The sequence below is a fragment of the Natator depressus genome, chromosome 9 (assembly GCF_965152275.1).
Source record: "Natator depressus isolate rNatDep1 chromosome 9, rNatDep2.hap1, whole genome shotgun sequence".
Lineage (NCBI taxonomy): Eukaryota > Metazoa > Chordata > Testudines > Cheloniidae > Natator > Natator depressus.
The window spans coordinates 64704184-64730831 of record NC_134242.1 but is presented as its reverse complement, the minus strand read 5'-3'; the positions used below and the strand labels follow the sequence as shown (position 1 = coordinate 64730831).

At 42.7% G+C, this 26648-nt stretch overlaps 1 long non-coding RNA gene across 4 annotated transcripts in view; it reads left to right on the top strand.

Moving 5' to 3' along the window:
* Positions 1-26648, top strand: part of LOC141994225 (uncharacterized) — a 307753-nt gene that overhangs the window by 229835 nt on the left and 51270 nt on the right. For all 4 annotated transcript variants that reach the window (XR_012641044.1, XR_012641042.1, XR_012641041.1 and 1 more), the window contains one exon: positions 6604-6690. This is a non-coding gene — a long non-coding RNA (uncharacterized LOC141994225). The remainder of the gene's footprint in view (positions 1-6603; positions 6691-26648) is intronic.

Here is a 26648-nt window from a genome sequence, read left to right as displayed (position 1 = left end):
TGGAACGCACATCCCACAGTATATAGGGTGCCGCCGGCTCCCCACACCCTGAATTCCTTCTTACCACTAGTGATGGTGCTGGAACTGTTGCTGCTTCAGTTAGTGCTGTTGCTGCTCATTTGTACGAACTAGTTAATTCTTGTATTATGGTGTATAGAGTTTCCTATTAGTGTTTGTAAATCCCTTAGTTATAGTTAGAGACTTCATAGGTCCCAAACGGAACTTTGCCTCGGGACAGGGCATGCCCAGTTCCCCAGGCTTTAAGTCCTGTGATCGCTGCAAGAGGCCCATGCCCATTAGTGATCCACACAGCAGCTGTCTGCATTGCTTGGGCGAAGGGCACGTTAGTGAAAAGTGCAAAATGTGTAAGTCCTTCAAGCCAAGGACTAAGAAGGAGCATGATATTTGTTTAAGAGCGCTCCTTATGGAGTTGGGTCTCACTCCGGCACCAGAACAATGCTCTGACTCAGTGCCAAGCACCGTGACCTCGGTACGCAGTGCCCCAATGGGACCGTCCACTGGCCGGCACCAGTCCCCATCCGTGGCTTTGACCAAGAAGACAGTGCGTGGTTGGTTTCCAGCCTCCCACAATGGAAAGAATAAGTCTGGGTGCGAGCAAGGTCCCATGCTGGGCAACTCTTCACCCTCATCGGGATCTCCGGCCCAAGATCTGGTAGAGGGGTCTAGCTCAGCCCGCTCCCCACCGGCCACCCTGAATAGTGGCAGAAGCCTCTGTCAGTCTGAGTACCGTCCACCCTGGAGGCCCTGCAGGGGGCGCAGGAGATCATGTCCCTCCCAGTGCCACCCACACCAGCTCCTGCAGTTCCCCGGTCATGGGGTAAACCCGCGTTCGGACCACCATGGTCCCCACCTCAGTGGCACCATTCCCCATCACGGGATGTCCCGCCAGTGCTCACCCTCCAGTAGCTGCCACGGCTCTGACCACAAAAGGCAAACACAGCACAGTCCCATTCAGTTGTTGGACACGGGCAGAGAGGCTCGAGGTGCAGCTCGCCGGCTACCAGGCACAGACCTTCGGAGCCATGCGTCCCCCAGCACCTGATATCTCCTAGACCACAGTACCGCTCCAGGGACCTGTCAAGGGATCGATGTTACCATTCCTCGGACTGTCGCTGATCCCCTAGGAGGGCATCACTACGTGCAGGCGCTTCCCAGGACCGGGCCCGTTCTGACACTGATCCCTCTCCTCATCCCAATACCGTTCGTCAAGTGCAAGATGTAGATCGCTGGCTCCAAGCTGTCACAGATCCGTCGAGCACCACCAGTCCCTAAGAGCCTGCTTCAGATCAAACTCCAGGCAGAGTGACCGGCCCCAGTCGACACAGAGCCACCGTTCTGCTCTGGCCTGGTTGCCAGGGAGCGACCACTCAGGATCCAGCCCTGGTTCAAAGCGAGGTTCCCATGGCAGGTTGAGCTCCGGTACCAGGTTTTTAATAAAAATAGTCAATTCCTCCTCCTGATTGCTAGCAAACAAAGATTGACTGTTTTTAATGTACATTTCAATTTACAGTGCTTTAGCAGGCCATGAGGGAAATATATAGTCGTAACCGCTTAGCTAAAAGTTATGTCAATACAGAATCATTATAATAAAACATTCCTGTCTGCTCTGAAGTTAAAAACCTAGAATTAATTTGATACATATTTTATACAAATCTGTAGCTTACCTCGGTAGGAAATGATATTGTGGTTAGCTCTATTATAATTATTGCAAACTTTTATGTTCATAATCATTACAAACATGTAAAAGGACTTTTGAAAGTTTCGCTGCCTTTCGCTGCTAGCAGTGCAGCTGCCACCTTAGGTTTTGGATTCTGGGTGTGGTTCTAGCTATTCTATTGCTGAAGTAGCTAGGTCAGGGCTGGATCAAGGCAATCCAGAGCCCTGGGCTTCCCATCACAGAGCCTCTGCCTCTTTGTGGCCCAACCTTCATCTGCTCCTCTGTTGAGGAGGTGGTTCCAAGGACCACTGCTCAGGGTGGGGGTTCTGGCAGCCTCATGTGGCCTACAGCTCCTGGAGGTAAGGTGGGGGTTCCAGCAGCCCTACAGGGCCCACTGCTATGGCAGGGGAGAGACGTGCTTGCTTCCGAGCACCTGCCTGACATACAGTCCCCAGACAATAGATTTCTGGGATGGGTTTTCAAATGCCAAGAGTGTCTCACCCAGATAAGGACTATTTGCAGGTGTGCAGAAGGTGTCTCTTGCCTTCCCCTCCCTAGCAAAGGGGTCCACTGGTGCATCTGGGCTATTTGTGTACGTCTGTGGAAACTGAAAACAGGCTCTTTGAGGGGGGAGCTGCTAAAAGACAACAGGCAGAGAAGCCAAGCAGCCAGGTTCAATGACTACCAGTCACTCCCTGATGTTTGGCTTCAGCCCCCGCACCTAGGAGCCACTTTTGCTATAGGGGCAAGAATCTGACCATTTCCTCCCTATCTGCTCCTCTCCTCCAATCTCTGCCAGTGTCTCTACAGCTGCTGCACCCAATCCTCACACTGTAATCTCCTGGGGCCAGTCCAAGAGTGGGGTATGGAAAGCTGCAGTCTCGAGCTGAGAGTCTCTTTGTTTGTTAACACCACTGGGCTGTGCCGCAGACTAAGTGATGGAAGCACGGTCTTCCCCTGAGACAAGTCATATGTTCCCCTGGGTGGCAAGCAGCCCAGTATATTGGGAACTACTGGGCTAACTCTTTTGAATGTGCCCAGCTGCCTGCATACCTGTCTCCTAAGCATTCCTTTTGTTGACAGTCAGGAAAATGCCACGGCCCAAGGTAGGACCTCTGAGGATGTAGAAAGTGGTTTTTTTTTTTTTTTTTTAGCCACACACAAGGGTATAACGGAACAAAATGTAACACAAACATCCAAACACAACCTGCATATGCACATGAAGTGAACTATAAGAAAATGAAACAATGCCAGCCAAGATTTTGAGGGGTGGGGGGAGATCATCATGAGAAGGGCCTAGGGAATGCCTGAACTTTTTTACACCAGCAACTTCATTAGGGCTGCAAATGCAACATTTGTTGCATGGTGCTGGATGCTCACTGATGTCTATGGAAGTTCTATGCGTGGGATGAGCACAGAATACTCAGGCAGTACAAGACTTTTGCCCTACTAGTTGTTTTGTTGGGAGAATTTTTTAGGGCTCTGCTAGCTGTGAGTCTGAACCAAAACTGCATACCAGAGCCCACGCACACTTTGAACAAGACCCAGATCTGATGTTTGCAGCTGACCTCTCTTAATAAGACACAGCTGAGCCCCACATCCTAATCCAGTGACCTTTTAGGGGATTTCAAATTCAGTTTGGATTTGAATTTTGCAGTGATACACCTCTTTTCATATACATTAAAATACATACATGGAGCCAAATTCTGTACGGTATCTGTGTGCCTATCTGAAAATGCATGAGTGATAGGTGGAAGATGGCTGCCCCTAGTTTGGCTCTCACCAAAATCCAGTCAGAGCATAGCCAAGGGGTTGTGCTTGGAGCAGCTATCAGCCAGGATACAGACACTCAGCAAGCCCTTTGTGTTGTGAAAACATTCCGTTTTGGATAGCACTGGCTTGGCATTTGTTTTTTAACACCCTTCCCCCCCCCCCCCCCGTTTGCTTAGTGAGTGAGAGAAATCTAGCTCTGGAATAGCAGCTTTTGCTGCTGATGCTTCTGAGATCATTTCTCCTTCTTTATTTCTAGTTTTTTATCCATGAGTTGTATTGAGTTCACAGAGCAATATTTAACTTGTGAGCCGTAAAATGTAGTTGGAAAGCTGAAATGCAGATGCCTATGCTTGAAGGATGTATCAAGATATGCCAAGACTCCACTGAGATAAACCAATAGCTGGCACACCAGCCACCCCACGGCCTCAATGCATGCCAATTTGACTTGTGAAAGCCTCTACGTGCAAGTTCCTGTCACTTTACCTGGGTTTTAAACAAATGATCAAATCTGGCCATAAGCTAATACAAAAGAGACAGAAATGATGTGGGGTCTTTGCCTATCTTTTACATTGATAAATGTTTTGGTTTTTTTTTTTTTAAACTTACCTCGATCCTACAACCATTTCACCTTCTTTTGTGATTCTGCCAGTTCTCACAAGACAAAGATGGACAGTACAGGTCACTCAGATGGATGGCTTCTAAGAAATATCCAGTTGCTGCAAAACTGTTGCTATGTGATTCAGTAGATGACACTTTTCTCTATGCAGCTACAGATGCCATCTTTCAGATAAGATGAAAAAGCAAGAGCCTGATTGCATGTGGTCATTAAAGATCCCACTGCACTTTTTGTAAGTTTCAGCCGGAAACACTAGTAAATTCCAGTTTGGATAACTACTGGAAGTGTGTGAATAATGAAAAATGATGTGCAAAAATAGTCATTAGAATTGTAAGCTAAAATATCGTGGTCATGTTTGTACTTAATTAGTGTTCACTTTTCACCAATATTCTAGTCATCCAGCTTACTGGGATGGGTATTCACAGAAAGTGAATTTCAGGAAGCCTCTGCTTTCTCATCCAATCAGAGAACAGAAATAGTGTCATGCAAGTTATATGACCATTCACTAGTAAGAAATATAGATTGAACTGATAACATTCATTTTCAATCCATAGTATAAAAAATTCTGCACAATGATTTGTTAAACTGATCACAAGCTTATCACAATGGATATTCCGCAAGTAGAGCGAGACACACAATTCTCCAAATTTTCCTCAGCTCCTACAACTACATTCTGCCCCCCTAAATTCTCCTTGAGGTGTCAAATAGAATGTATTCCCCCCTTCCTGTCATACACTGTTGTGTAGTGTTTGAGTGCTAGCCAATAACTGCCCCACCCCAGCACACAAGTGGCCGCATGCAAATGGAATAATTCCTCGGTATAGGTTGTCTGGTTTTTTATTATTAGTGATGTCTGAGTAGCATGGGGAATGGGAACCCTTCTTAAAATGCTGCCATCAAACTGAGGGGTGAATTGGGCGGATTTTCCTGTATTTGTTAAACTTTACCACTTCTGTGGATAGTCTGCTAAATGACCCCAGCTATAGATGACTGATTCCTTGGGCTCATTAAAATAATGCTGAAACCTACACTATCAATACACTCAGTATGCACCTAATCCTAAACACTCTTACTTTGTCAGTAGTCTCACTGACTTCAGTTGGATTACTCACATGAATAAGGGGGTTTTCAAGATCAAGTCATATTTCAAGAATGTAGGAAGTGCTGCTTCATAGACCTTTGTTTGGGTGCCGCTTCCCTTGATACTGTGTTTTGTTTTAAGGACCAAGTTCCCAATCCCTCAGCCCTTTCCCACTGCAGGACAGGCATATGAAATATAGTCCAGGGTAGGAGGCGGGGAAAGGATGTGAGGATCTCTTGTTATAACTGATCTTTGCTGGTTTTAAGAGTGTTTCTTGGTATTTGTTGGGATGAAGGGTGCTATTGAAATGCATGATCAAGATCATTATCATTTATCTCTTACTGCCAAACAGCCTAGGTCCTCGAGCTATTTGAACCTGGCAGTTGTACATATCATTACCACTTGTTATCCACTAGAGATCAACCAGGCCCATCTAGCTAACTTTTCTAGTAATTTATCTACTTGTGCTTATTAAAAAATAAAGCAGAACTGTCCATCCGCAGCACAGCCCTGTGAATAAATTGCTCACAGTTTGTACTGGCAAAAACAACCCTGTGAGAGTTAGTGAAGGTGATTATTATTCAGTGCCTCTGGAGTCGCCAGTCACAACTCTATTCTTCAAAAGCTACCTGCCTATGTTAAACAAAAAGCATCTTGTCATGAGAGCCTATGTTTTTGCAAAGCCTTTGATTCTAAAATCTAGCCTTCCTGTGCACAGAAGAGAACTTTGTACAAGCTTGCTCTCTCTGTTATGGTCTTAGCACTCAGGGTCCAGTTCAGCAGGGCACTTTAGCATGTGCCTAACCGTAAGCATGTGCTTCAAGTCCCATTGAGGCTGATGCAAGAAAGCTGGCGCCTGAGTCCCTGGCAAAAGGTAAATAAGTAACAGCAGGGAAAGAAGAGGGAGCATCTCACAGCTAGGCAATGGCAGAGTCTCTCCTTTCTTACAGGGCCAGGCATCACATTTTCCAGAGCCTGCAAGAAATAAGGGTAGCAGGACTCCCCTCCTCCTGCAGGGGACACCAGCCACAGAGGGTCTTTATGTTGCTGTTAAGGGAGTTGGCTTTCTAGCCATGCCAGCTCTAAAGGCTTTTGACCAATTGATTAATATTTTGGAGTGTCAGCTTTTGGGGATTGGCCCAACTTACTCAACCCCCGAGATATTAATCTGCCTGAGTACCCAAGCATCCCCCTTTGCTTCAGAGGCCAGGGCATCATTAATGCATTGTCACAAAACATACAGATTAGCTTCTAAACTGCTAAGGAGTTTACTCAAGACAAGAAGGCAGCCACAGAGTCATGTTTCATCCTGTAAAGGCCTGTCAGCCGACTGGTCTCATTAAAAGCAGGTGGTGGGAGCTATACAGGGGCAGATTGTGATTAAAGCAGAAAATTCAAATGCAATAAAATTAAGTTATTATGATGAGAGCTTTATTCTCTTCTCTGAATGGTAAGGAAAGGATACATCTCCGCTCCAACATCAGAGAACTCCTTGATCAGTTCGTCATGCATCAGAGCGCTCCTTGATCAACCCGTTGATCGGTACGTCACTGTTCAATTTTCATTTTTGTGAATGTTTTCATGTTAATTTTCATTTTATTGTACAGAAGAAGAACCATATAGACAACAGCAATTAATGCAAAGGTCCTGTAAGGTTGGGAATATGGTGCAAGTCCAAAATCACAGTTATTAGGCCTCTTGATACAGATGCATTTGTAAAATGGTCACTATACAACTGAGGGCCAAATACTGCCCCTCATTAGCAATCTTGCCACCCCACTGGCTGCACTGGGAACTCCTGAATGTAACACAAGGTGGAATTTGGCCCTGTATCTACAGTACATTCTGTAAATCATTAAGCGTTTGATTGTCTTTTATTGCCCAATACATGATATTTAGTAGACTCATCGAAGACACGGGTGTATATTGGCAAATATCTGATCACCTTTGACGTTCCATAGTCAGGGATTAAGTCCATGTGCTTTCTGGTTGGTCCTGATCAATTAAAATGTGTGCTCTGACATGTTTTGAGGCACTCATAAATGTCTGTATGTTCCAGCTTATCAGGACTTGGTAACAAGCGCTGTCACGTCAGCCAGTCAGGATGTTTAAAACATGTCTACAGGTCTTTCCGACATGATAAAAGGCCACAGGCCAGATGTTGCAGCTCTGTGCTCATGCTGACGAGGACTTACCCGAGTAGTTCCGTTAACTTCAGTGGGACTACTTCTGTGAGTGTTTGGGGCCATATCAAGGCCCTACGAGGAAAATCCCTAGCAAGGATGGGCACTGCCACAAGTTTCAGTTTGTGGAATTCCCTTCTCATTAGCCATCGAGGATAGGGTCTTCCTGATTGTGGTAGGGGTACAGGGTGAAGCCTTCTAGATTCATAGATTTCATGAGATCTGTGGTGAAATCCCACAGATTACTGGACATCTGCAAAGTATTTTAATCCCTGGCTCTTTATATAGCCCTTGTCATCAGTAGCTCTCAAAGCACTTTACAAAGGAAGTCAGTATCATTGTCCCTGTTTTACAGATGGAAACTGAGATGCAGAGTGGTGAGATATCAAGATCTGTGCCCCTCTGCACTACTCTATGCCTTACCCCTTCCTCTCAACCCAGCAGAACAGCTCCACAAGGTGACCCACTCCATGCACAGACCCAAACACGACCAGCCTCATCTTCCAAGGGTGTTTGAAAGTAGCACTGGTGTGTGAATGTATATCAAATTTAGCATTGTTCAACCTGGGTGCTTCCCTGCTTTGTTTGCTCTATTCTCTGCTATTGGAGCTGAGTAATTTCCATTGAAACCAATGGACATAATTCATATCCTGAGTGGGAGAATCAGATTCCAGGGGGAAAATATTGTAAATAGTGGCTGTCCACTGGCCATGACCTTTTCCCAAAGATCTGTCTATGCATTGTTCACATGAGTGAGCATCTGCAGGTTCCAAGAAAGCTGCTAATATGCCATGCTGTCTCAGCTGTCTTATCCTTCCCTTTCTCCAACAGATTTTGACCAAAAAATCCCCAGGTTCCCACTATTTTCATCCCCTCCATGCCTAGAAGTAGAAGCAACAATATGGGTCTTAAAAATGATTGTTTAAGAATGTGCATGTTATCTTTGTTCTGGGTTTAGAAAAATGAAGCTCTGAAGGGTTAAACTCTGTAATACCTTACTCTGATGAGTAAGTAATGAAACCATTGGACTATTTGCACAAGTAAAGCTTTGGGATATCCAAAATCTGGCCCTATAACAGCATATAGGCTCAGATATTCTCTCTCTCCCCTATAATCCCTTCTCTGTTCTATAAAAGAAGATTAGATCTACTTTTTTTTGACATTTGCCTACTGGTTGAATGCTTGAGTGATAACAACCAGGTTAAAATGGCAGAGGCTGCACATGCCACGGTGTACTCAGCAGTTGGAGGGAAACTCAGGGATACAGTCTCCGATGAAGTGAGCTGTAGCTCACGAAAGCTCATGCTCAAATAAATTGGTTAGTCTCTAAGGTGCCACAGGTATTCCTTTTCTTTTTGCGAATACAGACTAACACGACTGTTACTCTGAAAAAAGTCTCATCTTGTTACTTGCCAGTACTGCCTGGTGAAGCCTTCGTGCTGTGATATCACTTGGGGGGGAAAAAGCGCAGTACATTAGAATGTCTCTCATGCCCATTTATGTCACTTAAATTTCCTTTGCACATCGACACCCAAGTCTCACTAATTCATCAGAAGTTGTTTTAGGGATGTAAATCAATTTGCTTTTATGAAATACCTATAGACCGGGATCTGGTAGCAGCTCTATTAAGTCATCCATCAAAACAGCATCACGAAAGTGGTGTGCCTGCTCAGAATAATGGGCGTGCAGGGTTAGCATTGATTTAGAGGCAGATGTGCAACAGATGACTGAGATTTCTATCAAAGCTCTTCTGGGGTTTGAGTTACCATGGCAGTAGCAAGTGCAGACAACGCAGGAGCTTTGGGAAAGGGTCAGTTAGAATACTGCACTTTTACAGAATCTGTTGTCCAAGGAGCTCAAAGGAAACAATAATACTTCGGAGCACCCCATGAGGTAGGTAAGTATTATTTAATCCATTATAAAATGGGTTAAGACCCAGAGAAATTCAGTGACTTGCCCACTGTCACACAGTAAATCAGTGATAGAGCTGGGAATAGAAGCCAGTGGTGTTGAATCCCAACCCTCTTTTCTACCCACTGGGAAACACTGCCTCTGTCAAATCAGTATTCCACAGACACCAGCATATCAAGATTACAGTACGTGCTTTGTCCCAATCAAGTCTTCTGTGGACCTCATTCTGGCTTCATTTACATTTTTTTGCAACAAAGTCAACTCTACACCCCTCTCACATTCAGTCACTCTAGTGGGTTTGCCGTTTCTCTTTTCTGTGCCTAAAAACAGAGGACCTGAAACAATCCTTAAAAATGTACCACCTCCACCACTGCTGCCCACACAATTGGTTGCATTAAAAGCTTTGATATGTTCATAATACTTTGAACTTTTTCCCCCCTAAGTATACCCCATCGAAGCCCTGTTCCCCCTTTGCTTAGGGCCTGATCCAGTGCCCACTGCAGTCACTGAAAAGACCGGATTCAGTGGTCATTGGATCAGTTTCTTACATCCGCAAAATCCCACTGAAGTCAATGGGCCTGATATTGCACTTATGCAAGTCAATGCCAACATTTCTGTTAATTCCAGTGGGTGCAGGAACGTGCTTAATGGCTGAGGAACTGGGGGGCTGCATAGGTGCAAACAAAAGCAGGATTTGGCTCTCCCTTAGTTTCTCCTCCAATTGATTGGTCTAACTTTCATCAGTGATTGCTTTTGCACTCACGTTTTACACATGCTGGCGATGCTCTCCTGGGATGCTACTCAGGAATGTACTGAAGATTTTTTTTTTTTTGCAGGTGATTTTTGCCTTTTAATTGTCTTTTAAAGAAAAGAAAAAATTACTCATTTTTCTCTAGCTCATGCTTCCTTCCTTGTATTTCTCTACCCTTCGCAAGGCTGGAGCTTCATGCTAAACTGGATTTGAGACTGCGCTCACTGGACCATCACTCATAACAAGGTTTAGGTGGGGACTGGGGTTGGTGGAGGTGGCAGGCCAGCTATAATTAGCCTCACAGGCAGGGTGTCTGGTGGGTTTTATTTTTCTGAAGAGAAGGCAGCTTGCTCAAACCTCCTTTGTTTTCATTGGAAGAAAGCCCTGTTGCTCACTGCAGCTATAAAATCTTCTCTAATCTGCAGGAAGTGGAAGTAAGCTTGGCTGGGAAGTCTAGCAGCGTGTCTTCAAAGGAAGCCTCTTAAACTTAGAGTCCTCATCGATCCATCCTTCGATACCAGCTGGGCAATGTCTCAGTCTCTAAGCCAGCTACAGTGCTAGGCTTTGATCTAGCAACTAGTCCATTGCAAACACAAACTGAATTTGAAAACATGCAAGCAGCAAATTTCAACCTCACCGCACCATCTGCTCTCTGAGAATGCAGACTCAAACCCTGGCAACAGAAATGTACAAGTGTGTGAACTGTGTGCTGACAACACACCGAGAGCCTATGGATGGTAGAGCATGTCCTCGTCTGCTGCGTGGTGCCTTTCAGTGCAGGAGAGGGGCAGAATAGAATGTGTTAAAGAGCTTTTTATGCTTGAAACATTGATTCAAGTATACAATAGAATGTGAATCGAGTACATTGGAACCTTTAAATATTTTGAACCCTTCCTTCTCCTCACTTGCTTAAAATATGCAAATTTTAAGTTTTCATGCGCTTTCTTGCCAGTAAACTGGCTCACTGGCATATTTACACAAAGCAAACCCAAAAGGGATGAGAACACCTCAGAGCAAATTGCTTACAGCTCTGAACAAATATTCCTGGACTGTTGTTTTTCCTCAGCATTCATGCCGCTCTTCTCTTAATGTCTCTAAAGAGCCAAGGGCCTTTGTGTTGGCCCTCCTGCTGCTGTCAAATTACTTTAATCTCCTTCATTAACTTCTTGCAAACTCAGATCCCTAGTTCCCAAATCTCTGCTCTTTGCTGAACTATCAGCATCAGAACCTTCCTCTTCATGGTTTCAGTAGCGCATACACGGGGGGAATAGGTTTGTCTTCCTCCATCTAAAAGTTTACAGTTGTCCTTAGAACTGTGGCAACCCCATAGCTGGAGATCACCCATCTGAACAAGCTTAATAAAGGTCTGTATTTTCAATTTTCTGCCTGCATTTACCCTCACAAGTGTAACTACTGCAAGAAGCCTATGATCTGGCTAAATGGCTTCCCAAGATTCCAAATAGAACCAGTTTAACTCAATGTTCCCTCTTTCTACCCTTTTCTGTCCCAGCCTCCAAACCTGGATCTTTCCAACAAATCTACTGAACTCTCCCCACAACCTTCAACTCTTCTGCCTTTCAATCTGTTCTTCCCTCCATTTCTTATCACATGCATCCAGCACACCAGGCAATAAGCCCCAGCACTTGGGCAGCTCTTCCGATGTTCTAAATTGGCTGACATGCTACTGATGGGCATCCGTAACTCAGTGGTTACTAAACATTGTCCAATCATCTCTGCCCCTAGATGTTCCAGTCTTGATCCTTGGTCCTTTCCAGGCATTACATCCACCAAATCATAAATTATATCAAAGCTGCCTTCACCATTTCAGCAACTAGACAACATGGGCACCTTGTTCAGTCTAGTCTAGATCTTTTTAGCCCACCCAATCTCCTCTGCCTTTTCCACTCTGTAGTCCCTTCACTCTGACCTTGAGTCCAAGTGAGTATCAGTTCATGGTAGCAAATGGAGGGTCTTAATGCAAACTTTTCTAATTTGTTCTTCCTTAGCCCCTCTTCACTTACCTTTGGTTCCTAGCTATTCCTCTGTCTGTGCCTTGATGTGCTTTGTTATGCATACCTCAGATATTCCATAACAGATCTTGCTATTTCACCCATGAAATTGAAGCAGAAGAATTTGGCTTTCTTAAGAGTCAGTTCTAATGCACCTAATATCGGACCTATTGATTCTCCCCTCTAGCACCTCTTAGATTTTTTTTCCTTTGGCAAACACCTTTCTTTCATTTTTTCCCTTTTTCTGACGTTTGGCTTTTTTGACCTTGCTCTGAAACAGTTTATCAGATCTCCCTCAACAATTACTATCTGCTTCTGTATTATTCACTAGCCCAGCAACTTTCTATCAGTCCAGCTTTCTTTTACTTCTTCAGCCCATATTCTATCCACTTCAAAGCCTCCTTCCTGGAATGCAAATCCCAGGCTAAATGCAGACTTTTAACCCTTTCAGTCTGTGCACTTCACTAGACCATAAAGTCAATAATTACTGTAGTCTTTCCTCAGTTCAGCCTCCAGTGTCAAAGTTCTATATCACACTAGCTCCCTCCATTACCTTTCTCAAGTGGAAATTCTTGAAACAATAGACTGATATATCCTGTTCCTATAGTCTTTACTTACCTCCCCCAAGAACATTCAGATCTTTACCAAAGCAATTCACATGCATCATGCATTGTGGTGCTGATCCAAAGCCTAGTAAAGTGAACAAGAATATTTCCATGCACTCCAATGGACTGTGGATTAGGTGGTATCAGAGAATAGACTAAGGAGAACGCATGTGAACTCGGGTGCAGTGACTATGTCTCTGCTGCCTGTGAAATTTGTTTCTACTGTTATATTTTTGAGGTCCTCTTCCTACTAGCAGAAAGGGAGTGATGTCTGGTAGTTAGAGAAGATGAGTGGGCTCTAGAAGGCCTGCATTCTATCCCCAGTTTTCCCACTGATTTGCTCCTAGTATCTTGGGGAAGTCACTTCATTTCTCCATGTGTCAGTTTTCCCATCTTTAAAGTTGACATCAAACTTTTCACCCACCTCACAGGCTTAGCCAATTAATTTTTGAAAAACTGCATCTGAGATGAAAGGTGTTTTTTATCAACAGACTTTAGCTACTCTGTTTTAATTATCATTGTTAATAAAGGCAGCTTAGCAGGTCTATGCTTCATAACATTCCAAGCCATGTAAGCTGGGTCACTGATGGAAGTGCACCTTTGTATATACAATTGCATGCCTCTGTTGAAAAATATTACCTGCTTATTGCATGTAAAGTGAGAAATTGTGTGTGGGAGGGTTGCTTTTAACTTTTGCTCTGTTATACAACAATATGTGAATTTTTCAAGGGGAAAATAGTCAAACTGATAATATTTAGTCTTGGAGGAATGGCTGGTGAATTTCATTTTCTGTCTGGAAAAATGTTTTTCATAGTGAAATTGCAGTTGCCACATGTGAAAATAGATAGTTCTTACAACTGTAGGGCCTGATTAGCCATATACTTGCTCTGGTCTTAGAGAAGCAAAATTTCATTGACATCAGTAGAGCTACACCACTGTAAAACTGATGTGAGTGGAGAGTCAGGCCCCTACCTTTCACATATTAACAATTTGATCACAGTTGCTCACATACCAGTTACCTTATAGGGTGTATTTGCACCACTTTCTCCTGCTTGATAGTAGCAGGACTGCTCAGCTGCATGTCATAGTCCCTGTAATGGTAAGGGATGGTGGATATTCTCCTTTAGCTCTAGTGGCCTGTGCTTTTGGAGCAGGAGGAGTTGAGTTCTATCCCTGCTGCTTCTGTGAATGTCTGTGTGGCCCTTGTGTGCAGCACAGTGACAATCATGAAGTCCTAGCATAGGTAACATAGATTTATGACCTACTGATTATCTGATTCCCTCATGCTGTTTCTGTATCCCAAGTGATGGGTAAGCTTCAAAAAAGTTTACTTGCATCCAGTTAAGTACTAAAATGTTTGAAAGCTCTTCTGAACCTCCTGAGTCTGCAGAATTGGAGAGGAAAGATCTGGAACAGCCTTTCTTGGGGTACTTTTCTGACTTTCTCTTCTGTTCACAAGCAGGTAGTGCTGGGGCACGCGAAACTGAAGGATAATGGTGTAAAAAAATGCTATTCAGACCTTGATGAGATTCTGCTTCAGGCTGGTTCTTATTGTGATCCAACTGGTGTGCCCATCCCCAGCACAAAGGCTGTGCTGGGTTTTCATGTTGACCAGTTGTGTTCCACGGAGAGCTGTTCACATAATTTTTTTGGTTGAATGGCAATTCTGGGGGAGGAAATCATTTTGGGGTGGAACCAAAAATAATTGTTTCCCACTTTTTCAGTAAAATTCAGTAAATTCAAATGGAAAAATTGAGATATTTCCCTTTGGAATTTTTGTGAAAATTTTTTATTTTTTAACTGAAATAATTCAGTGAAATCACCATGAATTTGTGAAATGTTTCTGTGTCACCAAATCTGCAAATCTAACAAATTCCATTTCCATACCAAAGAACCAAGTCTCTTCTTTTATGGTATGTTTTAACTTAAGTGCAGATTTATGATTTTTATTAATATTATTCAGAAACTCCACACTTAGGTCAGCATTTTTTTGAACTCCAGTTTCCAAAACATTATATTGCTAATCCTTCAATCTGAGAGACATATCCTGGGACCAACATGGCTACAACAACACTGCAAACAATCCTTTGATCTCTCATTCCTCCCTTCGTTTCAAACAATAAAATCCTGGAAGAGTTCATGCTTTTTCGTCCTTAGTTTCCTTCATAGTTCTGAATTCTTCCTCCCTTCACAATACACATCCAAACTTCAACCCTTTTATCAATTCAGAAGTGTCTCTTCATCCGGACTGTTTTTTAGATGAGAGAAACTGTTCTGGCTTTCCAAAATGATCACTTCAGCCCCAGGCACTGGAGCTCAGATGTGCATTATTAAAATTATTATTTGTAATAAGAACATAAGAATGGCCATACTGGGTCAGACCAAAGATCCATCCAGCCCAGTATCCTGTCTACCGACAGTGGCCAATGCCAGGTGCCCAAGAGGCAGTGAACCTAACAAGTAATGATCAAGTGATTTCACTCCTGCCATCCATCTCCACCCTCTGACAAACGGAGGCTAGGGACACCATTCCTTACCCATCCTGGCTAATAGCCATTAATGGACTTAACCCCATGAATTTATCCAGTTCTCTTTTAAACCCTGTTATAGTCCTAGCCTTAACCTCCTCAGGCAAGGAGTTCCACAGGTTGACTGTGCGCTGAGTGAAGAACTTTCTTTTGTTTTAAACCTGCTACCATTAATTTCATTTGGTGGCCCCTAGTTCTTATATTATGAGAACAAATAAATAACTTTTCCTTTTTCACTTTCTCCACACCACTCATGATTTTATGTACCTCTATCATATCCTTCCTTAGTCTTCTCTTTTCCAAGCTGAAAAGTCCTAGCCTCTTTAATCTCTCCTCAAAGGGGACCCATTCCAAACACCCTGATCATTTTAGTTGCCCTTTTCTGAACCTTTTCTAATGCCAGTATATCTTTTTTGAGATGAGGGGACTACATCTGTATACAGTAGTCAAGATGTGGACGTACAATGGATTTATATAAGGGCAATAAGATATTCTCAGTCTTATTCTCTATCCCTTTTTTTTTTAATGGTTCCTAACATCCCATTTGCTTTTTTTGATTGCCGCTGCACACTGCGTGGACGTCTTCAGAGAACTATCCACGATGACTCCAAGATCTTTCTCCTGATTAGTTGTTGCTAAATTAGCCCCCATCATATTGTATGTATAGTTGGGCTTATTTTTTCCAATGTGCATTACTTTACATTTATCCACATTAAATTTCATTTGCCATTTTGTTGCCCAGTCACTTAGTTTCGTGAGATCTTTTTGAAGTTCTTCACAGTCTGCTTTGGTCTTAACTATCTTGAGCAGTTTAGGAGTACTTGTGGCACCTTAGAGACTAACCAATTTATTTGAGCATAAGCTTTCGTGAGCTACAGCTCACTTCATCGGATGCATCCAATGAAGTGAGCTGTAGCTCACGAAAGCTTATGCTCAAATAAATTGGTTAGTCTCTAAGGTGCCACAAGTACTCCTTTTCTTTTTGCGAATACAGACTAACACGGCTGTTACTCTGAAACTTGAGCAGTTTAGTATCATCTGCAAACTTTGCCACCTCGCTGTTTACCCCTTTCTCCAGATCATTTATGAATAAGTTGAATAGGATTGGTTCTAGGACTGACTCTTGGGGAACACCACTAGTTACCCCCTCTCCATTCTGAAAATTTACCATTTATTCCTACCCTTTGTTCCTTGTCTTTTAACCAGTTCTCAGTCCATGAAAGGATCTTCCCTCTTATCCCATGACAACTTAATTTACATAAGAGCCTTTGGTGAGGGACCTTGTCAAAGGCTTTATGGAAATCTAAGTATGCTATGTCCACTGGATCCCCTTTGTCCACATGTTTTGTTGACTCCCCTCAAAGAACACTAATCGATTAGTAATACAGAAACTCCTAGAGGCTACAACCATGATTCAGGCCCCAACATGCCGGATACAATATCAACACATAGTGTGAGACAATCCCTGCCCCCAAAGAGCTTGCAATCTAAATAGGCAAGATGTACAAAGAGTGAGGAAGCAAAACAGAGGAACGAACTGGAGAAATTAGTTGTCTAAGATCACACATCATGTTAGAGTCTGAGCCAGGAATAGAGCCTCCATCTCCTTATTCTTCATCTAGTGCCCTGTGCTCGCTAGACCATTCTGCTTCCCAAGTGCATATAGTATGTCTGTTGCATGATTGGATCACTGGGAGCATTCTCAATCCTCTTTTTTTTTTAAAAAAAATATACCTCTTTTTTTGGTATAAATGAAATTTACGTGGCTCTTGACACCTCTTCCCCCCCCCCCCCCCGTTCCCCATTGGTGGGTCACCTAGCCTCAGACTAAGCATATCGGTGCAAAATATCCATCTGTCTATCTAAGCTCTTACATACTATGTCTACATGTAGCTCGTGGAAGTAAGCATCCCATCCCAGGTCAACAGATCTGGGCTAGTGGGGCTCACACTCAGGCTGTAAAAATGGCTGTATAGACAGTTCTTTGAACTTGCAGCTTGGGCTGGACCTGAATCTCCACAACACTGCCACCCCCCACCCCCTCCCCACTACCACCACCCAGTGTGAGCATCTCCCAAGATGCCAACAATGATATATTTCTACAGCTCTTGATTGTTGAACTAAACTTGTTGTATCTAATCCATTCCAAGCTAACCATTTGCTTATTTTACTCATGAAACATTTCCATAGGAGTTAGATGGGAATAAATGATTTAGTTGTCTCGGGGAATTTTTTTTTAATCAGGGCCTGGATCTGAAGGGAGTTATAACACTCAAAGGATGAAATCTTGACCCATTTGAAATTAGTGGGAGTTTTGTCATTGACTTCAGTAGGACCAGTATTTCACTCAAATGTTTTAAAATCTGCCTTATCCAAGCTGAAGGTTTTCATATGAACCAGTCCTTCTAAACTCTCTCTCTCTCTCACTGGGAAAAGGTAATAGGCAAATAAGGACGCATGTCTAAGTCCGAAAGATTTCTGTAGATCTACTTTGGGGCTGCCAGTCTTCAGAAATAAGGCCACTTCTCTCAAACATAAAAGAAGAAGAAAATGAAAGCTAGTAGGACAGATTTTTTTTTTTTGACGGTTTAGTTAGGATCTCAAAATAGTTGGTATGTCTCTAGTATCAATAAATGCATGCAGAACATTCCTGGTCTCAGGACAGTATAATGCACTTAATTAATGTAGGGATCTTTGCCTCGGACCATAAAATATAAATTCTTCTACAGCATCTTGGTGCCAGCACTATTATAACCTTCAGTTTGTACTGATTAATAGCAAGTCAAAATAAGATCCTTTTTTTTTTCTTTCCAAAATTAAGTCCCTTGTGTTTTACTCATAAATAAAAGGAAAAGAAGAAAAACTCTTGATGGTATTTTTGTGATTTGATTTTGCCATCAGACAGGAACTGCACACATACAGCACTTGTCGTTCCTAAAACTTACATTTTGAAAGTTCTTTGAAGATGTAAATTACAGATCTTCCATATGAAAAGTTAATGAAGGAGTCTAAACAAAATAAAATAGAAATGATGACATGAAAGAGCCTCCTTATGGCTTCAATAACAAGATAAATAGTTTAATATTCCGCATACTTTAATGCAGTAACAGCTGGGCTCTATGGAGACTTTTCTCTAACTAGACTATACTGGTTTTCACATTTAGGTGAAATCAGTTAAGCATGGTGATACGTCTCCCTTAATTGTGACCTTCCCTCACACCCAAGAAGCACTGAAAGCAGAGGACACCTGCTAAGTTTTAGCATAATCAAAAGTGTTTAACAGCTACAATAGCAAAGTGCCTTTACCGACAACACTTCACTAGTCTCCTAAGTGATAGACATATACTGTATTGACAGTCTAGGATTTTAATGAGTAATGTCTGTTTCAGACTCTATTGATTGCCCTTTTTTTTTCCTCCTTCAATTCAGCCGAGAGGAAATAAGAATCAGTATTTCATTAAAGTGAAACGTTGTCCAGCCATATATTTTTTATGAATACTTGTGAGCGAGCATGTCCTGTAAAATAACCAATTAATTCAGCCGTGTTAAGACTCAGGATGAAAACTGAAAACTTTCCCCTCTATTTCCAGAAGCTGAGACTATCAAAAGCTTCAAACTTTTCCACAGCAAAACACATTCTCAACCAATATTTTGCTTTGGATCCCTTGATCCTTTTCTATTTTCACAGTTTGCCTGGCAGCTTCTTCCCTGTATATATTGTTTGTAGTGACAATTGTATGGTGCTGCTTCAGTGTTGTAGTCACAGCTCAGGATGTTTCAAGATATAATTCCCTTTTTTCCAGTGGTGGCTTGGTTTTGTTTGGGACTGCATCTCAGATTCAAGTAAAAAGTGATGGGAGCAGGGAGGGGGAGAGTGGGGCAGAGAACTCTGCAATAATGATTTGCAAATTGTGTTAATTTCATGGCGGGACTCTGGTTTTGATGGGATTTACTGTGTAATGAGCTCCTGAGACATTATTTTTGCTGCAAAGCTTTGTTGAGTACAAGATCCTATTAAATTCTAGCAGTGAATACACCAAAAACTACTTTGAGCTAATTTTAATAATTTTTAATTGAAGGAATATTTTTATGCCAAGTTGAATATTCAAGCTGGTTAAAAGTAACACTGATTCTCAAAGTATTTGTCAATCTTTTTCCTTCCATGAGGTCTTTTTTAGCCTAACTGTGGATTTTTTGCCCCAGATTTGTTTCCTGAGACCAAGTAAAAACAAGTTTGGGCTTTCTTCAGTTTTATTTATTTGTTTTAAATTGCCTGCATGCCTCAATTTAATCTCCTTTCTTTTTATTGCTGTTTTATAGCCTATCATTATTGTGTGGTTTTCTTTCTTTCTTTTTTTTTTTTTAAAAATAGCTTTCCTGGTGTCTCTTTTTTGTGTCATAGCAGGAGTTTGATGGGTTTTGTCGTGTGGTTTTCATTATTGTTTATATTACAGTAGACCCCAACAGACCCCATTGGAGCCCCATTTTGCTAGATGCTGCACAAACACATAGAAAGAGACCAAAGAGCTTACAATGTAAATACACGTGCAAGATAAAAAAAAATATTATACTACCTATTTTACAGATGGGGAATTGAAGCACAGAGTTGGGTGACTTGGTGGAGGCTACACCACAAGTCAGTGGCAGAGTTGGAATTTGAATGCCGGTTTCTTGAAGTCCAGTCCAGAGCCACAACCACAACACTGTGTTTGCTACCTAATCTCTGTCTCTTCCTTATGCCTGTTCTCTAGAATCCTGGGGAAAACTGGCGGGGCGGGTGGGTAACAGGCAGGTGCAAGGCAAACTAAATCAATGTAAATCTCTTCACTGGTGCAGCTCTGGTCATTAAGCATGAGTGAGTGGTATTTAATTAGCGCATTATTTTTTTTAATGAGCATCATCCGCATGGAAGCATGTCCTCCGGAATGATGGCCAAAGCACAAAGGGACAGACAAATGTTCAGCACATCTGGCACATAAATACCCTGCAATGCCGGCCACAAAAGCCCCATGCAAACGCCTCCTCTTTGCATTTGCAGGAGATGGTGCTGCCCGCTTCTTGTTTACAATGTCGCTGGGAGTGAGTGGTATTAACCAGTGAAATTGCTCTTGTAATAATACTTTTTGCTGAAGGTAAATTCTGAGTAAACTGGACTTGCTTAAATGACCCACCTGGGGGATGGGATGTTCTTCTCCCCAGAATCAGAATGCAAAGAATCTGGGTGGGTTGATCCATGCCTCCTGCACTGTACCTACACAGGGCTTGTGACTAGTAGATATGAGTAGTTTCTGAAACCACTGCTCATGGCCCCAGGACTTTCCCAGGCAGTGTACACCCTCCATGCATGCCCTTGCAGACAGCCTATGGGTGCCCTGTACCACCGCATACATGGGTTATGGAGCATCCTTTGCAGGGCATCTCTGTAGCTCATTACTAGTCCCTATTGGTGAGGACCACAGCAGTTCCTTTTTGCAGCAGTGCATGGAGGAGCAGCAGGATTACATACCTGTGCAGCACCTTTCAGGTGGAGTCTCATGGTGAGAATGTCAGTCATTGTTACTCAGCTATAATACAGAGGGTGAATCTGAGGGAATCAGGACTTGTTGGGGGCAAGCGGGTATTGAGGTTGCCGGGAGATCTGTATTTGGATATGGTTGGTTGTGATGGGTGCAATTAACTACTGGTCTGCTATAGCTGCTTTTATTGTCAAATCTAAAACATTTGCAAAAACCCAACAGCCTTATTCAATTTTAATCAGCCTATGTAATTCACTGCCACAGAAAGACCAGAGGCAAATGCTCTATCTGGATTTAGGAAGTGGCTGTATACTTTGATAAGTGATGTTTGTCATGATGATTCCAAGATGCAGATAAATCTAGGCTCATGCTTCAGGACCCCACAGTGATGAGGGTCAGGAAAGAATATCCCCCATGGCAGCAATGTACAATTGGTGTATTTGTCATCTGTCGTTATTATTTATACAGCACAGTAATAAGGGTGCATGGGGTTTTGCAGACAAAGAAAAGACACAGGCCAAAGAGGGTGCTGTTGCATTGGCATGCCAGCTCAAGGAGGCTGAGCAGTAGAATGGAGGATGATGACTACGACCCAAAATTTGGCTGGCAAATGCAATAAATACACGAAGATCGTGGCAGTCTGACAATTCTAGGGAGTCATTTTCATGTGGCCATTTTTTTTCCCCCTAGGGTAAACTTAAATATTTCAGAATGATTTTGCTATTGCAATAACTTGAAAATGGTGAGTGAGCCTTCCCTTTTGAATAATGGATTACAAGGCAAAGATTCATACTCCCTCCATTTTCAAACTAATTCAGTGCCCTACTGCCAACAGAAGCACTCAGAAAAGCATGAATTCATAGTGGTTTGGTTTCCTTACAGAGTCTTAACACACTTTATTGGGTAAGCCCCTTTGTAATAAAGTCCCATTGCTCACTTGCTGGCCACCCACCTGATCGGCTGAGAATCTGACATGTCTGGAATGTCCTTTGGTTGATGCCGTCAGCTAGGATTGTTTGAGCACTTGCGCTAAAAAGATGTCTTTAAAAATGCAATTCCCCGTTACTGCAAACAGAAAGTCATATACCACCAATGCCTATGACAAACAACATTTTCCACTGCAGCCTAATGGAGAGTTTACTCCAAGGCCTATTGGAAAATGGAGAGCAGGGGCAGGGAAGGAAGGAGAGAGAGGATCAGACAGGGAATAAATGGAATCAGAAATGTTACATCCCAGAAGAATTTATCAGCCTGAATGGAATGGAAACAGTGAAAAGGAAACATTGCTTTCCTTTTCTCAAAATTGTATTTCTAGTAGAGTAGAGTGATTCAGAGAGAAAATATCCCTTGCCTTTTCTGTGATTTTGAAAGATCAGTTTGTTAAGTCTGAAAAGTCTTGGTAGGAGAGACAAGGAATATTTATTTTCAATATACGTTAGTAATTGGTGACGTCGCTCTAAGTGCAGAGGTTAGGGAAGCGGAGCCTGGCCATGAAATAACAAAAACTTTATGCAAATTCCTTATTATTAATTCTTTCTAATTCCTCACAGGGAAAGAGATGAGCATAAGGTTTGCTGAATTTTACTAGGGAAAAGAGCCTGTAGACGTCTCAAACTCAGGCATGTTTTCAATATAAAAAACTGGAAAAGATAAGTGAATATTATTAAGAATGTGAAAAGTAATTGAATATTTCTTCTTTCTACTTGATATCAAAGTGTCAAAGGAAGAAGTTTACTGTTATGGGAACTTTTACATTAGTAAGTAGCATGTGTAATGTTGCCGCACCTCCTGGTGCAGTAGTGTGTGACTGACCACATTTAAATGTGACTCTTATCTACAGCTAGTGAATGGGTGTTTGGAGATTAGCGAGAGTTACTACAGGAAGAAATGAGGTGCACTGATAGCTTTCACTGAAGTCAGCCAAACTCCTTGGAAAGCAGGTCTGTGGTTTCGTTGCATCCTTTTAGCTACCAGATTCACGACTGCCTTTACTATAATTTTCTCTCCATTGTTTGATTTGGATTGCAATAGCACCCAGAAGTCCCAAATAGAATTGGGGTCCTATTGGACTAGGTGATATAAAACACAGAGTAAGAGATGGAGCTTGCATAGTGACATGTGTGTGCTTCAGAAACTTTAATTTCATTGAATTCTAAAATACCTCTTGGAGGGAAAGAATCTTCTGATGCAGAGAGAAATCAAAGATCACTGCTGGCATTCATCAGGTCCTGCAGGAATGCTGCAAATTCATGCCTGTCTTCCCTTCACTGTTCAGTTGATGCTGCTATGTATGCTGGATGCCGATGTTTGTAACTGAAAAGCAAGCGATTTTGAAGCCAGAGTCCTGTGACCCCTGTAGGGGCATTATGGCATTTGGGAAGCTTAATGTGAACCCTGCAGATTAGCCAGGGCAACATGCCGAGGGGGAGTCTTCCCGTCCACCTGCAGCTTGGCCAGTAACTATGGAGCCCCTACCCCCCAGACTTTATAGCAGTTAGGTCCCTGGTGGCTGAGAGGAGCATGCGCACAAGTTGTATTATATTGTATAGTATTACACCACATGCATCCGCTTCAGCTTAGATATGTAACCTAGGCAGTGTAGTGAACCCAGCTCTCTGGATGTCATGTGTCTCCGAGGTGGTGTGCATGTTACAGTAATACTATATCCTAGTATATTATATGTAAAGCACTTCTTCAGTAGGTGCTTGCACCCATAATAGGGACCATGAAGATGCAAATATGAGGAGAGGCCTCAATTGTGTTTTCAGCTACTGGGTCAGGATAGCACTTGTTGTACGGCATAGGAGTTTTGTAACCAGGTGGATGACATTCTGCTGTAAACCTGCCTTCTACAAAACTAGTGTAAAAAAGCATCATGTACAATGGGAGTAGAGACAGTCCCAGCCACAAAGTTTCTGGTGTTTGAGGGTGATCAGGTCCATGGGTCTTGTTCTGCACAGTATAGAGATAGGACGAGACAAGAAATTTGGGTCTGATCTCCTGACAGCCAAGGGGAGTTTGGAGCCAGAGTTTTGATTTGGGCCCATCTCAAAATGAGACCTGTAGCACTCTCACTTGAACTATATCGCTCCCTCACCCTGCATTATCTGACACTGCCAGAAGACATTGATATAGGACACAGAATCTAACTGGCAAATTGGTATGCACAGGCTAAGAGGGACGGTTCCCCAGTGCTTTATGTAGGATAAACACTTGTATGACTTGGTGTTATGCATTTTGATGACAGAAATGGCATAGGACCATTCTGTGTTTGAGACTTGGGGGGCCAGTTCAGGATTTCCAGCCAAATAATTGACCACCATGGAGTCCCTGTTCTCATGAGCAAGACTGGTGACTGGCCAAGGTAAATCCTATGAGGACTCTGTCTTCTCAAAGACAGAGTCCCATTGTTACGGTTCCTAATTCCTCTGGCCCTTAGAGGTACACAGGGGGAGTGTCTAAGTTGTAAGTATCAAAAGAAATTAATTATTCTGTAATATAATTAAGACACTTTTTAATTAGATGAGGTTATTAGAATTTTTCTTTCATTACACTGGAGTTTTCTTTTATGTAACCAAATGATATAGAAATGAAAAGCCATTTACCCGAGTCAGAAAAACTTGCAGTGTCAACAAATTTGTTTATCTTTAATAAAATAAAAATGAAGCTATTGCAGCACTCCCAGAGAGGAATTTTGCCTTGAAGGGACTCTGTCAAGTCAGACTTGTCCATCCAAATGTATGTTTTGTAAAGATAAATGTTTACAAAATTTAAGAGCAGAAATGTTTCAATGGAAAGAGTTATTTTAAAGAGAGAACTATTTCCTCTGCAGCCTGTGCAACCCCAAAATTGTAGCATAGCATTGGCGCACAAGCGCCTTGTCATAAATGTAAAGGGAAGGGTAAACACCTTTAAATCCCTCCTGGCTGGAGGAAAAACCCTTTCACCTGTAAAGGGTTAAGAAGCTATAGGATAACCTCGCTGGCACCTGACCACAATGACCAATGAGGAGACAAGATACTTTCAAAGCTGGAGGGGGGGGGGGAAACAAAGGGTTCTCTCGATCTGTGTGTTGCTTTTGCCGGGACCAGAGCAGGAATGCAGGTCAGAACTCCTGTAAAGGGCTAATAAGCAATCTAGTTAGATATGCGTTAGATTCTGTTTTGTTTAAATGGCTGATAAAATAAGTTGTGCTGAATGGAATGTATATTCCTGTTTTTGTGTCTTTTTGTAACTTAAGGTTTTGCCTAGAGGGATTCTCTGTGTTTTGAATCTGACTACCCTGTAAGGTATTTACCATCCTGATTTTACAGAGGTGATTCTTTTACTTCAATTAAAATTCTTCTTTTAAGAACCTGGTTGCTTTTTCATTGTTCTTAAGATCCAAGGGTTTGGGTCTGTGTTCACCTATGTAAATTGGTGAGGATTTTTATCAAGCCTTCCCCAGGAAAGGGGTTGTAGGGTTTGGGAGGATTTTGGGGGGAAAAACGTTTCCAAGTGGGCTCTTTCCCTGTTATATATTTGTTAGATGCTTGGTGGTGGCAGCAATAAAGTCCAAGGGCAAAAGGTAAAATAGTTTGTACCGTGGGGAAGTTTTAACCTAAGCTGGTAAAAATAAGCTAAGGGGGTTTTTCATGCAGGTCCCCACATCTGTATCTTAGAGTTCAGAGTGGGGAAGGAACCTTGACACGCCTGAATGTGAACCTCACTAGAACCTAGACTAGTCTATTTTACTCTATCTGTGTTCAAGCTGAAGTGCAGAAATAGCACACATGGCAAAGAGCAAAAGAAAAACTTTGTTTAAATAATCTTAAAGCGATACCTGTAGTTTAAATAGGAAAATGTATTGTTATTGTGGTTTAAATATGAGTTCTTTTACTGTTGCACATGAGGGCCCCAATCCTGCAAAGACATACATATGCTTTTCTTTCAGCACAGTGAAATCTACGGTACTACTCACATGCATAAAGTTATGCATGTAAGTTTTCCAGGATTAGGGTCTTGATGGGTGATGAGGACAGTGTGTTGAGTTCTTGGAATATTACATGAATATTACATAGATATGTTGGGGTGGGAGGGGGGTTAAAGCTGCTTTTATACTGGGTTGAGGAGCTAGGAGAGAGTTAGTTTGAGAGAGTTTTTCTGCTAGGAACTGTGTCAGAGTGATTTGAGAATGTGCAGGAGACTCAAATAACTGCTTCATAGAAGCACTGACACAACAGTACTTTGGGTATCTTCTGTTCCCCGGCCTTACCCATACAGGGGGTAGATGCTGATGGTGTGTTTTGGAAGGCGGGTGTCAGGAGGTGGGCTGTAGAACTGATCAGGGAAGAAGAGGCTAATTACAGTGCACTTTGTGGGTGGTGGTGTTTATAATAGCGATTTGTTTATTTTTTAAAGGTAAGAGTTACTTTATTGATTGGTTTATTAGTTGTGCAGCACTGCCGGGTTGGGAGTAGAGAGACATACATTCCTGGGGATGCTGCCTGCTTCCTCTAATTGACACTGCAGTCAATTATTGTGTTTTCAGTGGTCTATAAAAGGCAATGATTGAGGTGTTTCTCTTCTCTGGTGCTGTAAATCACAGAGCCCTACAGCAACAAGCAACATCCCTGCAACAGAGTGTCAGGGCATCCTCACAGCTTTCAAATGCAAGCCAGCAAAGAAAGACCAAGATGGACAGGGGGCCCTGAGCTGCCTTCTGCTTTGCACTGCAACAGATGCTCATACGCATGCTCCCCTCAACCACCAGGGACCTAACCACTGTAAATCTGAGGGGTTAGGGGCTCCATAGCTATTGGCCAGGCTGTGGATGGACGGGAGGAGACACCCTCGGCATGTTGCCCTGGATAACCAGCAGGTTTCTAAACTAAAGCGATTCACTAGTCACTGCTGCATGGAGCCATGGTAACTGCCCACTCTGCACCTTTGATGGGTGGATGTGGGGACAGAACTAAGGCCAGCAAAGTGAGGTTATCCACAAGGAAGGATAAGCAT